General features: G+C 35.6%; 1 non-coding gene across 1 annotated transcript; it reads right to left on the minus strand.

Moving 5' to 3' along the window:
* Positions 1–9710: 9710 nt before the first annotated feature.
* On the minus strand, positions 9711–9814 carry LOC118541812 (U6 spliceosomal RNA). The gene has a single exon (XR_004920280.1). It is a non-coding gene; the product is annotated as a U6 spliceosomal RNA (small nuclear RNA).
* Between the last annotated feature and the right edge of the window lie 994 nt (positions 9815–10808).

Here is a 10808-nt window from a genome sequence, read left to right on the forward strand (position 1 = left end):
CCTCCATGACTGCCAAAGGTACATTTTGGAAAAGAAATTTTTTTAATTCATATATTTGATTACCCCTCTTCTTTGTAACCTCTGTGAAAAGGTCTACAAAGATGAATTGAAATGCAGTGATTACTGAAAAACACAATTACACATTGTTGGTCACTCATGCTAAAATCAATAAAGAGAATCTCTGCCAACTCTGTGAACTTTTACAGCTATCTGTGGTAGTATTTGGAGATGAGGGAAAAAGTGAGTCCTGGTGATAAAAGTAAGTTTGAATTAATATTCTAAAGGTAGATATGGTGGACATGCATTCACAGTCCTACAGGAGCTTCTCAATGGTAGTGAAAGCAGTCGCCCCAGCCAAAGATTATATGGGCTCTCGGAGAATGGGTAAATGAAAATATAAGTACATAAGCCAGCTGAGCGACATCTTGCAACAGTGCTAGGTGGGGGCTTAGAGACAGATACCTCTGTTACTCTCGCTAGAGAATTGGCTTGTCCACTTCCTGAGGACAAACTAAGAGAGGCAAAGGAAGTAACAAATTATTAGCACCAACATGTTTCTCACAGACTGTGATCCTCATTTCCAAAAGGCTCTTTTCTGGCTTTTTTTAATAGATCCACAAATTAGAGCCAATCAGAGATGATGTGATTGTAATTCTTCAAAAACAGGATCAGTCTATAACTAATTGAAGAGTTAACTGTTAACAGTTACAAAGCATGCGTAAGTGCACCACACAAAAAGGATCCTCTTAAGCCTTACTTCATCCTATGTACCACTGTAAAAAACCAATAATCAAAACCAGTAGGATTGGGACACCTGGGTGGATCAGTTGGTTAAGTGTCAGACTCTTAATTTTGGCTCAGGTCATGACCTTAGGGTCATGAGATCGAGCCCCACGTCAGGCTCCATGCTCAGCAGGGAGTCTCCTTGGGATCTCTCTCTCTCCCTCTCCTTCTGCTCCTCACCCCCACTCATGCTCTCTCTATATATAAAATCTTTTTTTTAAGATTTTATTTATTTACTTGTCAGAGAGAGAGCACAAGAGAGAGCACAAGGGTGGCAGGCAGAGGGAGAAGCAGGCTCCCCGCTGAGCAAGGAGCCCAATGTGGGACTCAATCCCAGGACCCTGGGATCATGACCTGAGCAGAAGGCAGACGCTTAACGACTGAGCCACCTAGGCATCCCTCTAAATAAAATCTTTTAAAAAGAGTAGCATATATGTCTGTATATGTCATATGGAATCTTTTTCCTCTAAAAGTTCTGCCTCTCTTTATCATATTTAATCAACTTTAAATAGCATTTTGAAAGCATATGACTGCATACTTGGTCACTCACCAAGCATTTCCAAGTAGTCCTTTAGTATTATCAATTTTTAACTCTATTCAATTTCAAGACAAAAACCAGTTGAAAGGTATTGAGGGGGTACAGCTGAGGCAGTAGACCCCAGGCACCCAGCAAAGCCCACGAGAACAGCTCTGTTTGCTCACAGCTCTCCACGGTTTTTGAGAGACTGTCTTGTTGTGGCCATTGTTGTTTTGTTTTGTCTTTGAGAAAGCATGTAATAGAGAAGAGGGCCTTCAGGCAATTTCTCTGGGGAATAACAATCACACATATTCTTAAAGAAAAATGAGTGTCTTCCCCTTCCGTGTCACAACTCAGAAAAAATCTTTTGTTACGGTCATTGGAAGTAAAAACAGAACTCTGTTTGAAGAACAAATACAGAAAATACATCATCTTGCCTTTCTAATATTCTAAGTTACTCATGAGAAAAATACTATCATAATTCAGTTAATTACATTGTCAGTTGTGTACATGATTCTCCTTTGCTGTTTAGAATAACTTAGAAAATTATGCATTCAGAAAGCTGTGTAACCCTCTCTCACGCTCCCTGCTTGTGTTCCCTCTCTTGCTGTGTCTCTCTCTGTCAAATAAATAAAATCATTTTTTTTAAAGATTTTATTTATTTATTTGAGAGAGAGAGAATGAGAGAGAGAGAGCACATGGGAGGGGGAGGGCCAGAGGGAGAAGCAGACTCCCCGCCGAGCAGGGAGCCCAATGCAGGACTCGATCCCGGGGATCATGACCTGAGCCAAAGGCAGTCGCTTAACCAACTGAGCCACCCAGGCACCTGAATAAATAAAATCTTTAAAAAAAAAAAAGAAAGCTGTGTCATAAGGATGTTGAGAGGGATAACAATTCTATAGCAATCCAGTCCAATTTATTACATAGATTTTTTTGTGCAATATTGATATCATTAATAAATTTTCCAGTGTTCTTGCCTATTTTTTCTACCTTTATAGAGCATAAAGGGAAAAGTTTAACCAAGCACTACTCCATTCTGTATCTATATAATAGCAAAGATCCTTAGATATCTGATAAACAGTTGACTAACCAAGACACTGGAGATAAGTCTATACTTAGTTATTATATTTATATATAACAGAGCAAAATATAATCAGCTATTTATGGTTACTGCTTCACCAATTCTGAGAATAAATTTGTAGTCATATGTGTATGGTGTAAGTGTTCCATTTTTGTTGTGTTCAGTAATATACTCAGAACATTCCAGTGATTAAGGTCTTACCATATCACATTACCTAGTGATGAGCAACATCTCTTATTCAGTGATAAGCAACAAATTCTTTCCATGCTTACCTCATGTCATTTTCTAATCATAAAGATCCCATAGATGCAGAACTAACAAATCCTTGGTGGCAGAAGGAAAAAAGTAGAATGACAAAAGGAAGGTCATAAAGATGTCTGACAGGAAAATAAAGTGGAAGGGGCACCATCCAGCATTGAATAATCAGTTTACCACTCCCTGTTCAGAAAGGTCCAAGTACTAGTACTATCCAGAGATTCAAGAATCCCCCACACACATGTGGCCTTTCTTTAAGTCAGCAACCACAAGCTCTTAATAATATCTATCATATGCTTGGCTTTGAATTTAGTACTATATGGGATATAAATACACACCAAAGCCTGATGGTCAAGGAGTTTATAATCTATCCATGACCCCATAGCTACACGCTAGTACCATGCAGTAAGACCTCATGAGTGGCACTAATCTAATGGTAATAGTAGTTTGACAAACTTGGTAGGGTTGAAGTGATCTTTATGGACTAGGTAGAGCATGTGGTGGGCCATAAGCATTGGGCATGATTTTGTGAGATGAAAGGAAAAAAAACTTCAAGTGTAGGAAATAAACACACAGGGTTAGGTTGACATTAGGTATCTTGCTAGAGATAATCCTCAGATTTTTAATAGAATTGATAAATATGGCTTATTGGAGAGAATGTGGATAAGCATTTTAGGATACAGGAAGGAGAGGAATAAATGTTTTCTACAGAGGAAAAGAAAAAGACAAAATGAGCCTCTAAATGAGAGGCTCACTGATAAAAAGCAGTGAGAGAAAAATGGATACTCAATATAAGGCAGAAGAAATAAAGGTGACATATGCACGACTTGGGTGTCTGAGCAATGTGCTAAATGTCTTATTTAAAATCCAGCTGCATTGGGCATCAATGGCTTTATTGCCATGTTCTCCAGATATCCATGATGGTATCCCAAGGTATTGTCTTAATATTCCAGTCAACCAAGACCTGGCTATAACTTTGGACATGATTCTTATTAAAGACTGGGTGATAATGGGAGAGAATTCTTGAACAGTAAGTGATTTATACTGTGATATCGAGTAGCCCAAATCTTAAGAGCTATTTACCCTGGCCTGCCTCCCCAGGTCCAGAGGCAATCTAGACCTCACCCCCAGAAACTCTCCTGGCATCTCCAAGTCTCAGAAATTTCTCTGCCCTGATTGAGGTACCCATTCAAAGATTTTTAAATTTTTAGAAAGGTTGAAACTCATTTCCTTCAGGAAGCAAATTTCAGGCAAGTGATTCTCTTCCATTATCTCAGCAAACTTCTATATCAAATCTTCACATTTCTGATTCATCTAAAGCGATGACTCTTGCCCATCTCTACAGGCTCTTGAGCCTTTAGAGAATTCATCTCTTCCGACAAGTCTGGCAGCCACTACTGGCTATTGACCAGACAATCAAGCTGCTTTATCCTTCTGTGCCGTTGGGCACATTGGTATGCTGTTTCCCTGCCTTTTCTAAAGAATCCGTTTATGCATCACCTCCATGGTGAAATTTAGCTTAACACTGCAGAGCAGATAATTTTTTTTTCATTCTTTTAAAAAAGTTTTGGTATTATTCTGTGCCAGTCACTATTTTAGGAACTGGAAATACAGTGTTGAACAAAACAGGTAAGGTCTCTCTCTGTCCTCCAAATTGAGCATCCATTCTGAGAATTTGAGACATAAGAGCTCTTTCATCAATATTTCATGTATGTACCATGCACACATCTCCAAAAGTACATGGTTGTTTATTTTTTGTTTCTACATCTCTTTCTCACTATATTATAAGCAACTTAAGAGCAAAGATTGGTTGCCACCTGAGAATCTCCAGAGTCTCTACTGCCTAGCAAAGAGCCAGAACATAGTTCTGCTATTCTACACCCAAGGGCAGTGCTGTCTTCAGTCAATGATGTTGGAATTATGTTTAACAAATTGACTTTTCACATATCAAAAGGCTTTTTAACATAATTATTGTTGTAATTTATGATAACATCTTTTAGGAAAACAGTTCAACTGATAAATAAGTTTGACTGATAACCAATTGATCCCCTAAACCCAACACTAAAGAGTTTATTATTTTTCTTCTAAGGACACATCCCCTCTAAAAAATACTTTATGAGTTATAAATATATCATAAATCTTTTCCTAAATGATTTCTCAATTTATATTTATTAGCTTCAATTCTGCCCTCACCCTCAAATATTTTTCTTCATAAATATTCATACTGAGACTTGGTGGGGCAAGGTGTTGGTGGTGGTTTTTCACTTGTTTCCGTTGTTTTGCTTACTTTCTAACACAATCTGTGGTTCACCTCTGAAAACTGGGTAATGACCCAGAGAGAACAAAGAACATCAGTAATCCTATGATGTGTTCATTCTTTATCTTTTTTTTTTATTTTTCACTCTAACTCAACAGTTTCTGCTCACCTCTCCTCTAAGATTTAGATTTGTAGGCTTTGCAAACTTCTATTTCTTAGTTTATATACACTAACTTCCAAAAGAAAAAAAATGACTTTTAATTACCCAGTTGTATCTCCACCAATTTTCTATAAGCTGTCACTTTCAGCTGTGGAGTTAAAAATGTTCTGTGGGGATGATGGCAGATTCTTCTGCACATCCCCTTTTCTCTCGCACAGGTGGGGGTCAAAAGCACCGCACAAAAAATGGAGAAAGATTATAAGACATTATTTTTCCAAGACAACATGACTGATTCCACTGTGTATTCTTTCTAGTCAACTTACAATCTTTATATTGCAATCTATGTTTACTATTTCTTTATATTCCAACATATGGATATGACATAAATCCTTAACTAAAAACAAGTACCTCTGTCTGCCCCTCCTTTGTAACTTTTAAAAATCTCAATAATGAGCCTGTATCTCCTTGTCAAATATCACCCACTTGTTGTTGAGACATTTCACTGTACCTTCTAGCTTCCTGGAATTGCTCCTAGTGTATTTAATCCAAACTACCAAACATTTACTATTAGAGCCATCTTGTCACAGTCAAAATGCAATCAAAATGTAGCTGTCCCAGATCAGATTCTCTAATTGTTAGACTAGTAGCTGTCTATTTCAACTAATAATTTGCATTCAAGATTCTATTTGTAACTTTCACTGGTAAACCTTTGGCAAATCAATCTCACTTGTCAATACCATATTGTTGTCTTCATCACATACTAATTTTATTTTTACTTTTAAAGCAACTTCAATTCATTTGTTTACTTTGAATATCAATATGGTATTTTTTTTACACGATAGAAGTATAATTTTCTGTCTTCTTCTTGACCTTGCTGCTCTGATCTACCACTTCCACTAGCTGAATAGGGCTGTGCTTCTTCTTCCTCCATGTAACAACACTCAGAAACTGTCTTAACCTTTTACTTTAAGATGTTAAAGAGATGTCAATCCTCTCAACAACCATATTAGGGAATTATGGGGATAGCAATTGTCTCATGCTTTAAATAGGAAGAAGCTGGGCTACAGATAAAAGTGTGCACTTTTTATACAAATAAGTCAGTGGTTGGTCTGGGAAAGGAGCCCAGGGAATTCGCATCCCATGTTAGCATATCAGTCAATAGACTAATTTTTATTTTCACTTAAGATAAAATCATAGTACTGGAAGACAGAATTCTATCAACACTATGCCGAAAGAAAGGTTACTTTCACAAATGCTTATAGAAGAATTCTTCGTAATATGATTCCATGATTTTTTTTTTACATGTTAGAGTCATCGAGCTGTAACTCTGTGTCTCAAATTAGAATTTAGACTAACCAGGAAAAATGGCATGGAGTTCTTCTGGTAGAGAACAATTATCAGTGTCATTGTGATATTCATAAAAGCTTTCTTTGACCATGCTATCCAGGTCCAAAGCTATTTTGTTCTTAAGTTGTCATTTATTTATTTGTTCATTCAATAATTATTCACTCAGCAGATATTATGTGCTTGTCCCCAATAAAAAATTTAGACATTATTCCTTTCACACAGTTTACAATCTTTTAGAGAAGACAGAAGCAATTATTTCCAGTTAACTCTTGTGTTAGAAAATGTACAGAGCTCAATAGGAGAATTTGGTCAGGGCAACTCTATAAGATTACAGAACTCAGTGAGCTTTTCTACAGGAAGCAATATCTTAAAGTTGGACTTGGAGGGTAAAAAAAAAAGAGAGAGAGATAACCCAGTCAAATAGGAGGTATGGGGGTTGAAGAATATTGCAGGTGCAACCTGTCCAGGGCCACAGATAACAGACAGCATGGTACGTTACGTTATCTGTAACAAGTTCATCGTGGGTAAAGTGCAAGAATGGAAAGTGACAGAGATGGAGCCAAAAACAGATCCAAGGCCATCTATTTGGGAAAACAAAATAGAGCAGAGATCAACAAAGTTCCTATAAAGAGCCAGGTAATAAATATTTTAGGCTTTTTGGACATGCAGTCTCTTACCTTAACTATTGCAGAGCTAAAGCAACCTGAGACAATATATAAATGAATATAATTCATTGCATATACAGATCAATTTGTAGATAATTGATATCTTAAAAATAATCTTCTGACCCATGAACACAAGTGTATCTCTTCATTTATTTCGTTCTTTCGTTTCACTCAGCAGTGTTTTCTAGTCTTTCTCTTTTTTGGTCTTGCCCTTTTCTGTCAGATTTATCTCTATTTCATATTTTAGATATCACTATAAATAGTATTGTTTTATTTAATATTCTTACTTTGCATTGTTTGTATGTAGAAACATAATTGATTTTTGATATGGATCTTGTATCCTGCAACATTGCTAAACTCAGTTATAGTAGCTTGATTATGGGTTCCATAAGATATTCTACCAAGATAATTATACTTTATGCAAATAAAATTACTTTCTTTTTAATCTGAATTTCTTTTATTTTTTTCGCTTACCATATTGTACTGGCTAAAACCTGAAATGCAATGTTGATTAATAGTGGTGGGATTGAATATCCTTATCATTTTTCTTCATCTTAGGAGGATAGATTTGGTCTTTCACCATCAAGTATGAGGTTCACTGTAGGTTTTTTATAAAAGACTTTTATCAATTAAGGATTTTCCCTTCTGTGCATTAATTTGACGTGTGGCTATGGTGCCAGTTTTTTGGTCAAACACCAGCCTAGAAGTTATTATGAAGATATTTTTTAGATGTGATTCACATTTAAATCAGTAGACATCAGTAGCTACCTGAGTAGACAGATCACCCTCTTTAATGTGGGGGGGTCTCAGCTAATCATTTAAAGGCCATAAGAGAAAAGATGCAAGTCCTCCAGAGAAGAAGGAATTCTGCCCCCAGGCTGCCTTCAGACTCAAGACTGCAATTTCTACTCTTCCCTAGGTTTCCAGCCTACCACACTGCCCTGCAGATTTCAAATTTGCCATGCCCCACAATCACATGAATTAATTTTTTAAAAATAAATGTCTTTACTCCTCCCTTTCCCCTCCCTCATCTTCATTTCCCTCCCCTTCCCCAGATAGATAGACAGATGATAGATAGACAGATGATAGATAGATGATGATAGATAGATGATAGATAGATAGATAGATAGATAGATAGATAGATAGATAGATAGATAGATGATAGACAGATAATCTTATTGGTTCTGTTTTCCTGGAGAATACTAATATACCTTCCATTCCCAGTTTGCTAAGTGTTTCTAACAGGAATGGATTTTATCAAAAGTTTTATCAAACATTTTTTCTGCATGTATTGAGATGATTATGTGGTTTTTCTACTTAGTTTGTTCATGTAGTGAATCATATCTTTGATTTTCAAATGTTAAATCAGATTTATATTACTGGAACAAACTCCAGTTGGGCATAATATTTATCATTTGTATGTATTATATTTCATTGGCTAAAATTTTGTCAATAAATTTTACATCTGTATTCAGAAAGGGTACTAGTCTACAATTTTCTTTCCTAATAGTGCACTTGTCTGCTTTTAGTGTCAGACAAAATGCTGGCCTCAAAGAATAAATTGGAAAATATTCCTTCCTCTTCAATATTCTGGAAGAGTTTATATAACCATACTAAATTTACTCATTGGCTCTAGTAGGCTTTGTTTTTTGTTTTTGTTTTCTTTTGCAAAATGCATAGAATTTTTGAAGTATACATGTCATCCTCAAATAAAAGTTTTATTTCTTCCTTTCTAATCTTACTGCTTTTTTTTTCTTCTGGCTTTATTGTAGTAGCTAAGACTTTAATTTCAATGGTGAAAAAAAAAAGCGGTGAGAGTAATAAGTCTCTCCCCCATTTTAGACAGATTTTTCAGTCTTTTAACATTATGATGTTAATTGTAGGATTTTCATAGATGTCCTCAATCAGGTTGGGGATATCTTTCTGTATTCCTAGTTTTTTGGAAATTTTTGTTTGTTTGTTTAAATCATGAATCAGTGTTTAGTCTTGTCACATAATTTCTATACATCTTCAAGTGATCCTATCTTTTTCCTACTTTCTTTCTGTTAATGCGTTGAAATTATACTGATCGATTTCAAAGTTGCTTTCCAAACTTTACAACCTTACATTATGGAATGAACTGTACTTGGTCAACATTTATTATCTTTGTTATATGTTGCTGCATATGATTTCCTCATTGATAGGGCTGCCATAACAAAAGACACAAAATGAGTGGCTTAAACAACATAAATGCATTGTCTCAGAGTTCTGGAAGCTAGAATTTAGTGACATTTAATGGCAAATTCTGTTTCCTGAGCAAGAGACAGGTGTTGAAATCTCTTCTCATTTCCTAGACCTCCCAGCTTCTGCTTTCCGCTTGGTTCTTTGGAGCCTTACTTATCATATGCATATTTTAGGAAACATCTAAAGAATTGAAGAGAATATGTATGCAGAACTGTCCATACAGAATTTGGGGATGGGCATCCCTTCTCTGAGTTTCTTCCTTTCTAAGAATTTTTCCTTCAATATCTACCTACTCCCATCTTTTTCAACCTCTGTCTCTTTAGTCCATAAGACTACATTTGTATTGAATTCTTTTTTTTAATTTTTTATTGTTATGTTAATCACCATAAATTACATCATTAGTTTTTGATGTAGTGTTCCATAAAAATATGGAACGCCTCACGAATTTGTGTGTCATCTTGCGCAGGGGCATGCTAATCTTCTCTGTATCGTTCCATTTTAGTATATGTTCTGCCAAAGCAAGCACCATTTGTATTGAATTCTATTACTCTGTATATCTCAGGAAACTGGGAAGCGTCCTCTTGGGGGGAAAACCAATAAATTAGAGTATCATTTTGTTTACTTCCTTTCTTTGAAAAACTGTGTCTTATGCAGTTTCCGATGCTTTTAATTCCTTTTAATATCTTTTAAAAGTTTTTTAAAAATCCAGTTATAATAGCTATCAACAGGAGGATCGCTTTCATAAAAGTTAATGTTACTGGAATGGGAACTCTAATCAATGTTCTTTCAGTTAAAAAAGTTTTTAATGCAACCCCCCATAATTCCTATGTATTAATTTGTTATTTATTATAATAAATGTAATACATTTATCTTTATTGTTTAATTTTAAAGTTTGCTTTTATGAAATTCATAATTTTATAATATAATAAATCAAAAGGATTTTTAAAATAACATTCAATACTAGTAATGAGGCTAAAATATATATGCCTTATGTTTTAACATGATCCCATAATTTCAACATAATAACATAATTTAACAAACATCACCATAATGTTTTAACACAAATCCTTCATTCCTAACATCATTTAAAACATAATTAGGGAAACAGAGGAACATAGGGGAAGGGAAGAAAAAATAAAATAAGATAAAGAGAGAGGGAAGCAAACCTTAAGAGACTCTTAACTATAGGAAACAAACCAAGCGTTGCTGGAGGGGAGATAGGTGGGGGGATGGGGTAGTTGGGTGATGGGCATTAAGGAGGGCACATGACGTGCTGAGCACTGGATGTTATATGCAACTGATGAATCACTAAATTCTACCCCTAAATTAATAATACAGTATATGCTAACAAATTGAATTTAAATAAAAAATTTTTTTTAAAAACATAATTGGGGCACATGGGTGGCTCAGTTGGTTAACCACCAGACTCATGATTTCAGCTCAGGTCATGATCTCAGGATTGTGAGATCAAGCCCTGCATCAGGCTCTGCACACAGCACTGGAGTCTGCTTGAGATTCTC

The sequence above is a fragment of the Halichoerus grypus genome, chromosome 9, assembly GCF_964656455.1.
Source record: "Halichoerus grypus chromosome 9, mHalGry1.hap1.1, whole genome shotgun sequence".
Lineage (NCBI taxonomy): Eukaryota > Metazoa > Chordata > Mammalia > Carnivora > Phocidae > Halichoerus > Halichoerus grypus.